Below are 16,513 nucleotides of genomic sequence, written 5' to 3'. Positions count from 1 at the left end.
CACCATAACGAGATGCTATGCGCCAGAACTTTCGAATTCGGTCGTACAATTCACAAGCCCTTAAGAACTTGAGCAGAGCCCTTATGGCCTTGAGTGCCGAAACCCGTCCGGACCAGTGTCCTAGAACCTTTCCCTCTGTGAAGGGGCTACCATCTAGTTTCTCAAGCGCGGTCGCGAGCACTTGACAAATAATTTTATTTTTTTTTTCATTTGTTCCTTCTTTCACTGGTTAACCTCCTTGTCCTTCCGTCCCTTTTGTCTCTCTCATCAAAAAAACAATCTCGCTGCGGCAAGTGTGAGATAAGGCCTTGTTTCGTGGCTTCGTGGCTTTGTTTCGTGGTTTCGCGACTTCATTTGTCTCGAGCCGAACGAAGTCTTTGCTAACAAGGAGCGGTACACTCACAAGAGAGCACATGCTCAAAGCAAACTTGCTGCTCCCAGAGACACGTGGAGGCGAAACCGCGCCACCGCACTTCGAAGCGCAGCCCCCCGTTTGCGCACTCTCGAGAAGTGCTCTTCGGGAGCAAGTCTCAACGTTCGCCAAGTTTTCTGAGAGTACGGTACTGTCGCAGTGATTTGGCACTTCCACACGGAATAACAAAAGGCAAGACCGCCCGGGTGATGCCTGATGTAGACCAGAATCCTTCTATCTCGCGCACCCGTTAGAGCAAACGCACGCATTCTCGATTTCTGTCGCGAGGATGAAGAGGCAACTAATGGCAAAGCCACGAGGAGTTAACTCTGGCAGCAAGCATATGATAAGAACAGACTGAGCGTTATCGCTGTCGTTCTTTTGTTCTTTCCGCCAGTTCCCGCAGCCTACGGCGACAGATGGCTGCTCGCTAGAAGCGCTGAAAATTCTGGCCTATAGAAACCCATCCCGGGGATCTTCAAACCCGCGACAGATAGCGCAGAAAGCATCACCGCAACGCTGCTTAGGCGGCAAGCGTTACCTTCAGTGTTCTGGGGCTGTTCGTTTCTGCGTGATCTGTCGACTGTGTGCCGGCTTTTCCTCCCCTAGGTGTCTGTTCGAAGTCTTTCGCGGTGCTGTCCGAACGGATGCTCCAGCTTCATCCTCCCCCATCGCTCACTTCTCCCTGCGTTCCGCAAATGATGGATCACGACGATGTTTAAGGCAACTTTCCAAGTAAGCACGAGAGCTTCCTTCTTTATTTTTTGGCCTCGTCGCCATTCATTTTCCAACTTTTTCTTTCTTTCTTGTACCACGTGTCTTGGAAACGCGATATGCCCACATTCTGGCGGGCTTAAGTGAAGAAGAGCGCTGGTCGAGGCATGGTGCGGCCGGAAGCCAAGCCTTTCACGTTTACCAAATAATTTCAGTCTACGGCAGTTGGTTAATGCTTTATGTACTTTAGGCACAACTTAGGTCTACGTGACCGCGGGAGAAGTGGAGGGCTGTCGTTCCCGAGTGCTCTGCCGCAGCACGTAAGCCTTCAAATGCCACAAGAATGCATATTGCCTATGCATTCTTTGGCGAGTATCCCAACAAAATCTGTCCGTCCTCTGACGCCTTGCATTTGCAAAATAAACGCATGGTTGGTCAAGTTAACACATATAATAGTTATAATACTGTAATAGTAGATGATTGGTAGCGTTAAAAATATATGCACTCGGGTGGGATTTGAACTTGTTACTTGCGTCTCCGCTAGTGCTGTTTAGCCTTGTCCTAACATCGGGCGCCTTATCCTTTGACCTTTAGCTTTGTCCTTTAATGCGTAAGCATTCTTTGGCGAGTACCCCTGCAAAATCTGTCCATCCCGCGAAGCCTTATGTCTGCAAAAATAAATGCATAATTTTTGAAGCTGACTCATGTAATCGTTGTAATAGTGTAATAGTAGGGGATCGGTGGCCTTAGAAAAAAAGAAACGAGAGGGAACGAGTGACGTCGCCATCGTCGCGTCAAGGTTGTGACAATAAAAAAAGAAGAAAGGAACATAAAAAATGAAAACAAAAATAGCTGTGGTGTGGCAAAGAAAAAGAAAAAAAAAACCGCTGTGACGGCGTTTCGGCTCAGTTGATACGATCGCTTTGAGGAGGTAGGATATGTGTCGAGACGTGTTCCTTAAACTGTCTCGGCTTTTTCGGAAACTTGGGTTTACGAACCAGTTCCAATCTAAGGATTTCAGTGCATTACACACAACAACAGACAACAGCAGCAAAGAAGCAGCGGAGTTGCAATTTACAAGAACGAGTCGATCATCCTCCTTAGCGTGAGCCCAGTGTAGCTGAAGTTTGAAGAGGATACTGTCGCTCGGTCTCGCGTAGGAGACGTCTGTGTGAGTCACGTTACATTCAAGGGAGTGAGAGTTGCTTTGGCCCTAGTTTACATCACATCCGGTTCAAGTCAAAGTCGAAGAGGCTTCTCTTCATTTCCGTAGTTTCCTACAGTCCAATATTATCCATGCCGCATTGTGACATTCTATGCGTATAAGCAGCTGGTTCTCGGAACACCTAGAAGAGGCCTTCAAACTTCACCTTTGTTACGATGGTTGACGGCTGGAGGCAAGACCCCTGTCGTAATGAACGGGACAGTCGTGCCAGCCGAAGAACGCCGGGTTTATTCACGCTCGGAAATATAAAGAAAAGGTAAGGGGAGAGGGAAGGTGTGATAGAAAGAGTGCGCGCATGCGCACTAAAGAAAATAGCTAGCTTGTCAAGTTCATGGGTTACCGCAACCTTGCAACCGACAAAGATATCCCAACTTCCAGACAGGCTATTGTGATCGATTAAGTCTACCCCAGATGTCTTCAGACTCTAGATTCTAAAGTACACTTCATACTACAGTACCCATAGACTAGTACTCTGTACGCTCGAACGAGCACAGAAGAGAAAAAAATGAAGATGACGGGCAGATTAAGAACAAGCAGCTTTGTCTGTTTCCGAATAAAAATTTGCACAGAAGGCAACAAAAGAAGATTGCAATCCCACGATTGCATTGATTTCAATTCTGCTTGGAACGTTATGATATGATCTAAGCAGGCTAGAGATGATAAGCAACAAAAATGCTATACGAATTCTGGAAATTGTCTACTAATGCGTAAGCATTCTTTCGCTGTGGGAAAGCTATGGGTAGACATGCATAAGCTAGCTGTATAAGTAAGCAAAAGCGAAGTAGCAACCGAGCCAACGAATGTTTACGCATTAGTAAACAATTCTCAGAGTTTCTGTAATATTTTTGTTCCCATTCCGTCGACAATGGGATCTTGGTGTTTGTGGGATAGCTAGCTCTTCGGTGACCCCTCCTTTCATGTTCAATATATTTAATAAACAACAGTAGCGCACTCTGATCTTTGAGATGGGCGAATATCACCTCTTCCATGTACTAATCGAATACGAATAGTATATATCGGATATAGCATAGTCCAACGCTTATATTTACAGCAGGAATGTTTCTTTTTGGTGTGATTAGGTACGACACCTGTGTAATGTAGTGCACAGGATCACTAATTTTAATAAAAGATACTGCACAAATAACCTCTCGACATATTCATAGATTTTGTTGCAAGCAAGCTTTGCATGAATAAATGGCTGCTGTAGCCTGAAGGACTATAGCTTTCTGAAAGCAGTGAATGAATTGTGTCCGAAAGAAAAACGGAAGTTGTGGAAAAGAAAGCTGCTAGAGGAATTTTGCGCCGTAAACCACTGTAAACTGGCCATTGCAATGCAAACAAATCAAACTGCTACATGACTAGGCTTCAAAAGCACTAAGGACAGACTACTAGCAAAAAATCAAGGTTATCATCTAGGCTTACTCCGCGAAGCCGAAAACAAAGGTTGCCATACCCATTTTGTACGTGAATTGCTTCCTTAAGCTTTGTCGTCGTTTCACATCTGATAACTTGTTATACTTTGTTTAGTAGATAAGAAACAGTAGCTACACAGTAGGTTGTTCGGAAATATTTGGTTAGCTTCAGGTATTTGAACATATCGAATAGTTCTTTTTCGAATACGAATGCGAATAATATTGAGAGTCGTTTGCCCCTACACTGCACAAAATGAAAAAAAAAAAAAAAGATAGTGGTGATTTAGCAGTAAATGCGAGAGAAATGCGTTGGCATTGTGTTACACCTTTTTGAGGTCCCGGACCCATGCTTTACACAGCTTTCACTACATTGCAAAGTGTTGTTGAGAAACTCACTCGACACACATCCTGCCTCTTCATTCAAGGAGCAAAGAGAAGTTCAACTGACGTTCGTCTGGAGCGATTCGCTGTCATCAATAACTCTCTCTGTCATCAATAACTCTGTTCCAGATATTGACTTACGTAAGAAAGTGTTGACGTGGGATTAGCGTTTGCTGGTAATAGGGGCTCCGAAGTAAATGCGAGTGCAGTTTGAAGTAATTGGTACCTCGTACAATTGTGTGCCTAGACAATAAAAATGGAATAATCTTCATCTGGCACAAGCTAATACTGTTCTTTCTACTTTTTCAAGTTCTGCAGCATAATTTTTTTAGTGTACAGAAAACGTTCAACCTTCTTGCGATAGGAATAATAAATACATCTTGCTGGCGTATCCTTGAATTTTTCTATATTCTCTCGGTTTTTTAAATACTATTTCGAGATAACAGTATCCGCTCTTCTGCAAGTGAATACTTTACGCATCTGTATTATATTAAGAGCGCAACTAAAAGTTTGAGTTTGCAAGCGGTGTTCTCGACTATTAGAGCATGCAGGAATAAAACTCCAGAGCATGGGGCGTTGCGGGCCCGTCCCTAAATATATGACCCCGTGAAGCATTTCGTCGTAAATACTCCGGGTCATTTGAGTTCCAGCGAATCGTTTGTCATTGAGAGAAAGACCGTCGGCGGAAGGGAGGAAAGGGGCGGGTCTTGTGGCTTGCTAGGAAGCGGCTATAACTCTGTTCGTCCGCCAGACCTCGTTTTTTTAAAAAAAAATATGAGTGATGAAAAGTTTACGCCGACTGTAAGAACGAGAAGGGAAAGAGGGCAACGGCGACCCGCAGAAGCCTAAGCGAACCGGAGGACGAAAACACATATCCTTTTATTGAATACATGGGTACACGCTTGGAAGAACTTGCGGCTAGCAGAGGCTTTTCATGAAATTTGGAGTCCTGACGGATTCGCGAGAAATGGATACCGAGAAAAAAAGCTTAGAAGACGGTGATGCATGCTGAGAAATTACATTTGACACAGTGCATTCGACACCAGAAAAACGTAAACCGAATACAACGTTGTCATTATGGCTTACTCGCCGTGGTGGCTTAATGGCTAAGGCGCTGCGCTGCCATAAAGCAAGAGGTCGCGGTATCAAATACCGGCCACGGCGGCCGCATTTCAATAGGAGTAAAATGCCAAAACGACCGCGTAACCTGCATTGGGTGCACGTCAAAGAACCACTGGTAGAAGTCTGGAGTACCCATACTACGGCGTCCTTCATAATCAAATCGTAATTTTTGTTCGTGAAACCCCTAGAATTAAAAAAAAAAATATGGCTCCAATGTAGGATTGGCTCGCATTCGTGGTTTCCGCAAGCTTCCACAAAACGCCCGCTTTTGAGCTGCTCGAGGGGAAAGCAACCTCGATGCAATCTTTTCCGTCTTCTTGAATAAGTGCATGAAAGTGAAAGTTGGTCACACACTCCCGTTGAGTCAACCGTGGTGGCGCGCGGCACTTTTATGCATGTTTTACAGACACGATAAACGCGTAAAATGGTGCGAGACGTAGTTGTCGCCCCCTTTGTTTCAATGTGGTGCCATCGAACACCGGAAGGTACACCTTAGAGCTCACACCGATTCCTTACACGAGGCTACTTGCTTGTAAAGAGGCGCGATAGGTGGGCATCCTGACAGTATTGAATGTGATCAACTTTATTGCGCCATTTCAGGAGCTGCGCGCTTCTACGGGATTTGCGCGAGGAAATCGCCGCCTTTTCTCAGTGAACTAAGGGAAATGGCCGACAAAGAGTAGCTTGTTCGCGATGTTTGAGTGCCGTGTTCAAGAATGAACAGCTTAGTCTGGGAGATTGTGTGTGTGTGTGTGTGTGTGTGTGTGTGTGTGTGTGTGCGTGTGTGTGTGCGTGTGCGTGTGCGTGTGCGTGTGCGTGTGCGTGTGTGCGTGTGCGTGTGCGTGTGCGTGTGCGTGTGCGTGCGCCTGTGTGCGTGTGTGTGCGCGCGCTTGAACAGGACGGGGTGGAGGTGAGCGACAGACGCGGATGCCGACAAAACATTGGTTGCAAGCGTGCAATCATCGTGCAGGTGACTCATCGTCACCGCTCCGTGCACAGCTCGATCGCGGACGACGTTGACGGAAAAGGACAGACACCGTTGCGCTACTGGATTCGGCGTCGTATATACTCTCGCACCGGCTTCTCTTTGAGTTTTGTGGGTGTTGTATAAGCGTAAAATAGACTGATGTAAAGGATAAAACCAGGACAGCATGGAAGACGAGAATGCGAGAAGGAAAGGAACACACACGTGCCACTTTTCATTATTCTACTTGATTAGCAAGATAATTATGTTTATAAATGGGACAAATCTCTCTTCGCGCTCGCTTAATCGACAGTCGATTAAATTTTAATTCGTTTCTCACAGAAAAAGGAAGGAAATAATAAAACAAAAGCTGGTAGTGTTTTCTCTCTCTTTCTACTGGCCCCAATTTCTTGACGTCGGCTACTATTCTCCCTGATACGAACCAGAGCTACCGCGAGGCCACGGCCGTAGCGTAAGGTTCTACTCCCCGCGCGTCGCAGGCACACAGCGCCTTAATCATGTCTGACAGGCGCTAAAATACATCACCCAGAAAGGAAGCAAATGAAACGTTCCAATAAAAAAAGAAAGTATAGGAACGACATCAGACTTAGTGATGAAAGGTGTATACGCAGCGAGAGACCAGTCGGATTCATTTGTGAGCGTTAAAATAAAATAATAACTGAGAGAAGGTGCGAATCCACGTAGCGAGAAAACGGCCTCCCACTCGCCTGTCTATATAGCTATGGTTTTTTGGAGTAATCAACAAGACGAATGGGTTCTACACTCCCAGCGGAGTCGCCGCAGCGATCGAAGTGCTTCGCCTGCGCGCTTGGTGCGAGAAGCACAAGCTTCGCGCTGAGTTATGAGCGAGCGCCGCCGGCATGCTTGACGAGCTTCCTCCGCTGGTGAACGAAAGTCGAGTTCGTTCGGCAGGTGCGGGCTGGCAGCGCGCGGCGTACGTTAGCAGCCTCAGCGGTATACCGAGCTAAGTAGCGCCCACCACTGAGAACGGGTTACCTTGCTCGCCCGAGTCGTTGTTGTGTCTCTGATGATCGCGGGCTGTAGGCCCAAGTGTTGGAGTCACTGTGGAGAAGCTTATTACATTGCGGTGCTCTCTGCAATCATCTATATTAAGTGCTGGTGCTAGAACGCATGCTGTTGGCGGCGAAATATATAAGTGCATGAATGCATCTAATGACATCTTTGTGGTTGTAGAACTATTAAATGTCAATCTACTCTGCTCTAGAAGATCTCTACCATAGAAATACAATTTTACGTTTTCCTGTCATATTCCGAAACGCTTATCTTCGGCCATCATTAGAATCTTCAGCGGAGCCTCGAGCTCACGTTATCGCCAGGAGCTGGTGTTCGACACGGCGGATAATATAAAGATGATTTAGAAAGTGTGTACGTATCTGCTCACGTTGCTGTATACTGAAGGATGATGACTATAGCTAAAAATCGTATAGCATGGAATTCACATGTGCGTATCGTAGCAGGGGGGAACGATACTTAAAAACATGTCGACCACAGTGCGATTGGAATTGAAGCAATTTAGCGAAACATCGTATTGCCACCGACGAGACGCTTGTAGCATGAAATGTGTGTGTAGCCGGGCTCCTCTCTCGCGCATCCCTTTGGACACGCTGCGCCATCTAGTGTCGCCGCCTTGAAGTCGGCACGTTACGCGCGTCTGACTATACCGGGCGTTCTTTCTAGACAATGTAGAATATTTAAATATTGCTTATGGCAAGAGAGAGAGAGAGAGAGAGAGAGAAAGAGAGAAAAGGATGAATAGAAAGACAGGGAGGTTAAACAGAGGTAGTTCCGGTTGGCTACCTTCCAAGGGGGAAGGATTAAGGGGGCAAATAACATAATTGTAGTCATTAGGCTTGATTACTCATTTCGACTTCTCGTACACTACTTGTACGAGAGAAGTCGAAATGCATGATCAATTAATTGACAAGTATGCACTAATTAACTTTCTAATTAATTACTTTACGGCATTTATTGTAAATTACGAATTACAGCCTGTGAGTTCGCGAGGCGAGTATCAACTTGGAACTAATTTTCAGCGTGACACCAGTTTCAACATATTCATTCCGAAAGTGTGCGGCGAAATACATGGGCGTTTCAGTTACTTCTGTGCTTCAATGCATAAAGCGGCAGTTAGTCAAAAAAGTAAGTGGAACAGTAGTGCCTTTTTACCGCAAGTTTCACGGTGTATATATATATATATATATAAAAAATAAAGCTGTGTGATTCTTTGAATTCGTTCCAATTGGATATGCGTTGCAAGCTTGCCGACTGCCATTCGTAAATTCCCATGTGCTGTAAAGTAAATAATTTAAATGATAATTAGTTATTTTTTTGTTAATTAGCCAATTATGCATTTAGGCTTCTCATGCCAATAATGTCCGCCGCGCTTAGTAATTCAGCTTAAGGGCTACAATTACGCTATTCAGCTGCCACAGACGATATAGTAATATTCTGTATGATGAAAAAAAAAAAATAGAAAGAGCACCCCGTATATTCAGAAGAAAATGTCTGAGTATATATAACGCGGGTTCGATTCCGCCCTGTACTGGAGAAATTTTGAAGGCTTACCTACCCAATCACCTAAGTTGCCGTCAAATAGGTTTAGTGAACAGCGGCACACACCGAGTGTCACATGCTTAGTGACCCAAGTTGTTCCAACGGTTGGTTTTCAACGCTGTTCCCTCCACGCAGCAGCTCATTAGATCATGGACTACCCAGGGGCCCAAGCTTGTGGGAAAATGCTTTGAAACAAAGGTAGAGCCACAGAAACATCTCGGAATGGGTGTGAAGAATCCTCAGATGCTGCTGGTATGGTAAAAACTGTAATAACATCACTGGGATCTCTCGCCTAAAATTGTCATTGCCGTGTGGGAGGACCGAACACGGTAATAGATGTCATTTCTTGACTTTTAACAAATAATAGAGCAGAAAAGAAAAAAAAGCCTACTGTGTGTCAGCATATTGCATGCCGGATCGCTGTGGGCGGATGGAAGCAAACGTTTGGTGAGGTGCAGTTTCGGTCAAAAGATCCCAGGTCGCAGCATGCGCCATCAAGTCGAGTTTCGGATGGTTTATGGTGCTTCTGAAGTAACTTTGGCCTTCGGAAGGTGTGTGTTGTGCGAAACATTGTCCTGTTCTCCGTTAAGAACCTTGAATCTTTTAAATTTAAATAGAAACTGTGCTACAGGGACAAACTTTTTACAGGAAACCGTATTATAGAGCGCAAGCCTCGCTTGCTGACAACGGCCCAAAGAGCGCGTGCTTTCACTTTGAAATATAAACGATAGAACAATCTCGGTGCGCATCGACATCGCGTCGCCTTCAGAGAGCAGACGATACCTGTCGTCTTCGTTTGACTCATAGGTCGGCAGGCAACACACGGCGTGAGCGATATAGCAATCGACGCGCTCGGGGCCGCATAGACTCACACCATATTACGCCATTCCATTTGTCCGGTATAACGTAACTGACATGGTGTCAACTATTCTAGCACTCTAGCGATGTGGAGGCACTGCTTTTTTGTGGCGTCTAAAAGAGCATTACACCAGCTAGCCCTCCACTCAGACTGAAACCGATGGATGGCGACACACAGATGAAGTCTGAAGCGAAAAAAAGAAATTGATGTCTGATTGCTCTATAGTTTCTCAATGCAGCTGTGCGCAAATACAGGTTTCGTATATATTAGCTGTTCTATGAAGCAACTCATAGATTCATATATATTCACACACCCGTCCACTGGCATGACTCGCAGTCGTGCTTTCGAACTATGTGGCTGCGATGAAGACAATCGCTCATCTCTGCTGCTTCCGTATTCATTTGAGTATGCAGGGGAAATTGCTGTCGACCGCCGTAGGCACACGGGCCAGTTTACTATGAAAGCAGATGGCTATAGGTTGCTATTGACAACCGAAGTACTCACTGAATCGATTGAAGGCACTACTTCGCATTCAGATATATGCAATTAGACAGTGTCACACATTGTCACCGTATTCTGTGCTTCGTCGCAGCCATATTAATTTTGCTGCCTTCCTTCTTGCTTCCTTCTTTTTCATATACCTATCTCCATTGTTAATCGTGCAAGGGCGCCAAACAATATTTGCTGCAGCACAGTACAATTATTCTGAATGTTCTGCCGTCTAAAACAGTAGCGAGACTAGAAAATGAAATAATCCAGGAGGCGAACAGGCGGATAAATGCGAGAGATGCAGGTACTTCGTACCACCTCATCGGTGTTGAACAAAATCGTACTGCTGGAAGTAATACGTCAGATGTCGTCGATTGCTTTTCAGAAGCCTCCATTTTATGGCACGGGGACGCAGGCCCTAGCGTTTATAAGAACACCACGAACACTTGACGCAGAAAAAGAAAAAACACAAAGGAAAACATAGCGGTCGTCCACACTAGGTGTAGAGTTGAGAGCCGTGACATTGGATGCGCAAAACAATTGGGTCGCTTGCTTTTTTTTTTGCTCGCGACTATACCTCCTTGCTCGACGAGTCGGTTTACGGCGAATTCCTCTCGACTCAGAGGATCTGACGCTCCGGGGATCTTCTCGGCGCACAAGCTAGACGATGCCTGACAGCGAGGCCTTCACTGCCTTTGCAAGAGGCGAGCACTGAGGTGAACACTGTTTGCGCTGAGCCGGCGCTGTTTGTCTCGGAAGACGTCTTATTTCGCGTCTTGTCTCGTCCTCCTTCGTCTTTTCGCCGTCGTCACCTTCGCTCTTCTTGTTTCCTCGGCCCTCGTTGTTGGCTCGGTTCGTTACCTCCACGACTGGCGATCACTCGGCAGAAAATACTGCTGCCCTGAGTGCTGCTCCAGCGGGCTCGGAGGCTTGCCGTCCTTCACTTTTGCTTTGATCGTACTTTTCCGTGAGACTTGTCTCTAGCTACAAGGAGTCTCTGCGCTGTGTTTTGGTGCGATTTTTACGCTATTGTTTAACTGTCCTAATTCATGATGCTGCTGCTTTTGTTGCAGAGTGAGTGAGCAGGAGGCTTATCTCCTATGTGTGGCAAGTTCATAAGCTGCTCTGTTAGGTTCGTAAAGGTAATGCGAGAAAAGCAGCTCGATATTATAAAGAACGACACACGTACTTATCTTTATTGGGTGACCTCGGTTCACCCAATAAAGATAAGTACGCGTGTCAATATACACGTCTTTGCATACAGCGATCAATACAAATAAATGAGAGATGTCGTACATTTGAAACCGTTTCTGCGTTTCTTCTGCATATGCAGGAACGCCCACTGGGCCAGAGCGCCATTCCATATCGTATTTTATTTAGGGGTGTGCGAATATTGAAATTTTCGAATACGTATCGAATACGATCGAATAAGGCAAAAAACTGTCTTCGAATATCGTATCGAATATCGAATATATGTGTAGTAATAAAAAGTTGCAAAACGTGGTAACAATAGCTTTATTACCCTTTTAAAAATAATATTGAATTTTACAAGGCTGCTGCAGGTAAAAAAGACACTCATTACAAATAATGCACTCAGGAAATGACAGGTAATAATGCACTTGTTAAGGATTATCATGAAGGAAAATTTACTGCTCAACATGTTCAGAAAGTAAACGCTCTGTATTCACTGTGACATTTCCAATGGTCGAAAAGAGTCTCGCTTGGAATTGAGGTGGAAGAGATGGCCAAGTACTTCTGCGCGAGTGTACGTAAAAGCGGGTACTTGAAGGGGCCAATGGACTGCCACCACTCACAAGGATCCTGGCCCCTTTCGACAAGAGGCTTTTCCGTATAGTCTGTAACTTCGCTCTCAGAGGCAGTTGCCAAATGTGTGTTCTCCTTGTTCGTCACTAGACCGTCAAAAGCTTTCCATACAGTGGATACCACCAGTGGACACAACTCGACGCTGGCACGGCAGTGTCCTTACTCCTCATTGGTTTCTACGCTAGCTCCCTTGTAACAATGTCTTCCAGCCAGATCATTTGAACGGACGCCTGATGAACTATGTCCTTAAAGCGCGAATCAAGAAACATGGCCAGGTTGGCCACTTCGTCAAATTCGCACTCAGCAAAATGTGACTTGATACATTTTGTGAGATTGTTAGCAAACCCTGAGCAAACGCTTTGCAACCTTCGAGGCAATGCAGCATTCCAAAAATATTTGGAATTTGACATGACAATGAGGGGTACTTTCCAGCACTTAAGATAACAGTCGCGTCGAATGAGGGCATCAATGTCTCGACAAACTCCACTGTATCCCTCCACTCTGCAAAGTTAAAGGTATCCACGCTGGTATCCGAAGTGGTGAGCTGAAGTGTAATGGACTCTTAGAGTTCAAGGAGCCTTGAGAGCATTGGGTACTGACTGTTCCAACTTGTGTTAACATCCTGTACAACAGGGAGCATGTATTTGTTCAGCTATCTATGTCTGCAGATCGTTCAGTCTTTTCTGCGCACCAGGGCTATGTTTGTAGTGCCCTACAAATCGATCTCGCCTTTTTGCAGAGTCTGTTGATTGCCGGAGTACACGACATTTCATTGCTGATCACCAGGTGCAGATTGTGCGCAAAGCAGGCTCCCTGGAGTTAAGACAGTCTCCTGGCAGCCGCTCGGATATGGCGACCGCTCTCCGTCACGACGTACTTCACGCAGTTGATTGGTATATCCCAGTCGGTGCATAGCTGTTCCAATGACGCAGCAAAGTTCACAGCTGTGTGACTCTCCGGCATATGTCGCGTGTTCAAAGTGAGCATTTTATGTCGAACTTCACCGTAAGAAAATGACGCGTGAGGCTTAGAAAACCCTCGTTGGCACGCGAAGTCCAGATATCGCTCGTAAAAGCGAGAGTGCTTGTTCCGTGTTCAAGTGGTTTTCGCAGCTCGTGTCGTACCTTTGCTCTTGTGTCGTCGTACAGGCGCGGGACGAGCACACGCGACAATTTTGTTCAAGATGGCAGACTGCAGCACGACTGTACAGCTGCTTTGACGAGTGCTTTGAACTGATGTGGCAGAAATCGTGAAGGAATAAATGGCTGCCACATTCTGGTAAAGTGCGTTTTCTTTCTTCTGAGGCAATGACTGCTGTCTGCTGAAGTGTATCATCCTGCAGTGTAGGTTTATCCAGCGTAGCGTTTGCGGCGGCCTCTTTTTTGTACTCTTCCATCAACAAAGTGTGATGTTTCATGTGATTTTGAGGAGTAGTGGCTGTTCCCGTTGGCATTTTAAGAACATGTTCGCACGACTTGCACCGAGCTGTCGACGGCGAAAGTTTTGTGCAGTACTGGCAAAAGGGACTTTTTCCGGCTTTCTTTTCTTGCGTGCTCGGTGGATCGTAATCTGCAGTTGATTCCCTTCTTGGAGAACACGCTTGATCGAGGGCTGTATGAGTACTGAGATAGTTGCAAATAGCGCCGTGGCGAAGTTAGCGCGGTTTGCGTTTGCCTCATTGAGCAGCAGCGCAGCAGGTAGCAGAAAGCCGGCGCTTACATTAGAAAGGCGGGAACAAAAGGCGGGAGTTGTCGATGGCGACGCAATGTTCTCCTCGGACATATATTTTTTCTTAATTTCCAAACATCTAAGAATTTTCCAGGTAACATTTGGGATACATGTTTTATCGCATATAATTAGAGCCCTAAAGTATATCATATAACGTTATGAAAGAGCCATAGAATAAAGCTTGGTAAAAAGAAGCTCAAACTGATCGTGTCTCACGGGTGTGGATGTAGATAGACTGAAACAGAGCATACAAATAATGAGCGGGTCATGCGAAGTTCTCAGGGAATAACCATGTTCTTTGGAGAATGCGGAGCAAGCATATGATTCGTTACTTGCTCAATTATTCCGCATGTCAGAATATTCGCTGTTACTACCGTTATTCGGCCCTCCTCGAATATTCGGTTCTCGAATCGAATACGCTTTGAATATGGAAAATATTCGATTTGTATTCGAAATTTCGAATATTCGCACACCCCTAATTTTATTATACTGCTCTCAACATACAATTCTTCATGAAAAATGACCTTGGGTACTGTTAAGAGCTTTAGGTTCACGAGAAAAGCTCAAAACGGAAGAAAGAAAGAACCCCGGACACATGAATAAGTGAAATCGTAATGTGACAATACGACCGTGACATTCGTTAATATACCATCTGTTTTTTTTTATTAGTTCGAGCAGAGTTTAAAAAAGTATGCTTGTGTCCGGCTTGTGAACGGCTTTGTCCTGTCGCGGACGCCAATTTGTGATGACCCTAATATGGGACAAAGGTTCGTCTACTCAAAAGGTTCTGATGGTTCTCTCAGGCGGAGCCTCCGAGAACCCAATTGAGGACAAAGCCGTTCGTTTCGAACACACACACACACAAAGGTTTAATGGAACTAACGAAGGCTTAAAAATAAATAGAAGAAAATAGCAAACATAAAAGAAACACTCAAATACACCTCAAGACACACATTTGGGGCTAGTATGGAGCTAAGTGGTGCGTGAGTCCGGGCTTGCCACGACGGCAGGGATACATAACAGTCTCGAAGCTGCGACGCTGCGACAAGCTGGTGAAAGGAGTGGCGCCGGTCTCACCAAAGGTCGTGGTCTAAGTTGGTTGACCGGGCGACCGGAACTGACCAGCTCTGTCTCGGAGAAGTAAAGCAGGCGGCTCGGTAGCACGAGCAGACGGCGGCGGCGTTCTGGCCGGGCAGCTGGGTGTAGAGCTCGGGCCCGTAGCCCGACTGCTCTTGTCCTGCCCACGGGCACAGAAGCTCGAACGGCGACCTCGGGCAGCAGGCGGCACGACAGACGGGGGGCGGCGTTCTGGCCGGGCAGCTGGCGTAGAACTCGGGCCCGTAGCCCGACTGTTCTCGTGCTGTCCACGGGCGCAGAAGCTCACCGGCCTTGAGGAGCTGGCGGCACGCTCAGGTAGACGGGTGACGCACAGGAACAGGTTGGCAGGCACAGGAACAGGTTGGTCGGGTGAAGTCCTGGTGGCTCGGATCTGGAACCCGACGGCCCGTCTTCAACGCCCGCTCCGGTGGTTGACCTCCTCCTGTCGTCGCTTCGTGGGACTCGCCTGGCGTCTCCCTTGCGTCTCCTTGCGTGTCCCCCCTTTCTGCCAGCGCACCACGCTTTTTCTTCTGATCTGGCCGATTTGGCATTTTCTGATTGGCTGCCTAACTCCCCGTGGTCTATCCTAATTGGTTGCTTTTCTTCTTTTTGTTGTTTTCCATGCGCCGCGCGTTCTCGTGCCGGACGCTCTTCGGCGTCGTTGTTTTCCTTCTTCCAGCATGGAATCCGCCTCGGCGCGCGTGCACTCATTGTCGTCTGCTCTTGACCGTCCCGATCACCGCACCATGTCGCGCACCACACATCACAATAACGCTGTTTCCCATATTCAGGGGAACTTCTGGAAAACGCGGAAAATGCCTGTACGAGAAGCTGTCTAAAAAGATTCACTAACTTTATGATTGTTCTCCTTACGGGACACTCGTTGCAATTGCGAAATTGAAGCCGAGCAGCAGTTATGTACACATAGCATAAATTCCAAGATTTGCCCCACTTTCGAGTATCTGTTTTTAAAGTGTGCTACGAAACACATTGCGCTCCAGTTGTCAGTTTTTAGGAAACGTCCATCTAGCAGTGTGGAACGATTGTCAACGTACATTTTCAGCATATAATTAGGGATGAATGTCTCGAAAAGGGTGCTAGTTATGGGATTTCTGCTAAGCAGACATGACTTCCCTGCTGCTCGACTTCAATGTCGCTATTGCAATTAGTGCGTGCCTTAAAGTGAAAAATGAAAACGTTAGTCACTGAATCTTACCTGTGCCGTCTACTGAAAGCCAGGATACAGCGGAGACAATGTATCGATGTTATCGCAGATATTACTTGCTTCTTTTTTTTAATGTACAACCGAATATTTATTTACGCATGGCGAAGGACTTAATTTCTTCTTTCTAGTAACTGGAAGAAGCTACTCTTGACGTAGCAGCTAACGCGGGTTTTTCACGATTTAGCTGCTAATGCGAATTTTGGCATATAGTTTAAGAAAGTAATCCGTTTGTTTATTATAAGCGGCAAGAAAAGTAATGATACAGCTGAAAAAAAAAGAAGGAAGAAAAAAACGCTCGTTTCATAAACAAAGCATGTACCAGCCGGGAAGCAAACGACTGAGCTGACAGAAAGAAAGAAAGCATACCGCGGCTGGTTGCAGAATGGTGGTCCATTAAGCCGTTTTATAAGGCTTCTGAACGGCTACTTGCGCAAGTGCATTGCACTTTAGTGCTTGGATAATGTG

At 46.0% G+C, this 16,513-nt stretch overlaps 1 protein-coding gene and 1 long non-coding RNA gene across 6 annotated transcripts in view; one reads left to right on the top strand and one right to left on the bottom strand.

Moving 5' to 3' along the window:
* The window catches only part of LOC126536612 (uncharacterized), a 126,867-nt gene that overhangs the window by 40,815 nt on the left and 69,539 nt on the right, over positions 1–16,513 (bottom strand). The window lies entirely within an intron of this gene.
* LOC129386154 (uncharacterized) overlaps positions 816–16,513 on the top strand; it is a 209,086-nt gene continuing 193,388 nt past the window's right edge. For all 3 annotated transcript variants that reach the window (XR_011893811.1, XR_008613617.2, XR_011893810.1), the window contains exon 1: positions 816–1,147. This is a non-coding gene — a long non-coding RNA (uncharacterized lncRNA). The remainder of the gene's footprint in view (positions 1,148–16,513) is intronic.

The sequence above is a fragment of the Dermacentor andersoni genome, chromosome 4 (genome assembly GCF_023375885.2).
Source record: "Dermacentor andersoni chromosome 4, qqDerAnde1_hic_scaffold, whole genome shotgun sequence".
Classification (NCBI taxonomy): domain Eukaryota; kingdom Metazoa; phylum Arthropoda; class Arachnida; order Ixodida; family Ixodidae; genus Dermacentor; species Dermacentor andersoni.
Note: the sequence above shows the minus strand (reverse complement) of the source record. Positions and strands in the feature narration are given on the sequence as shown.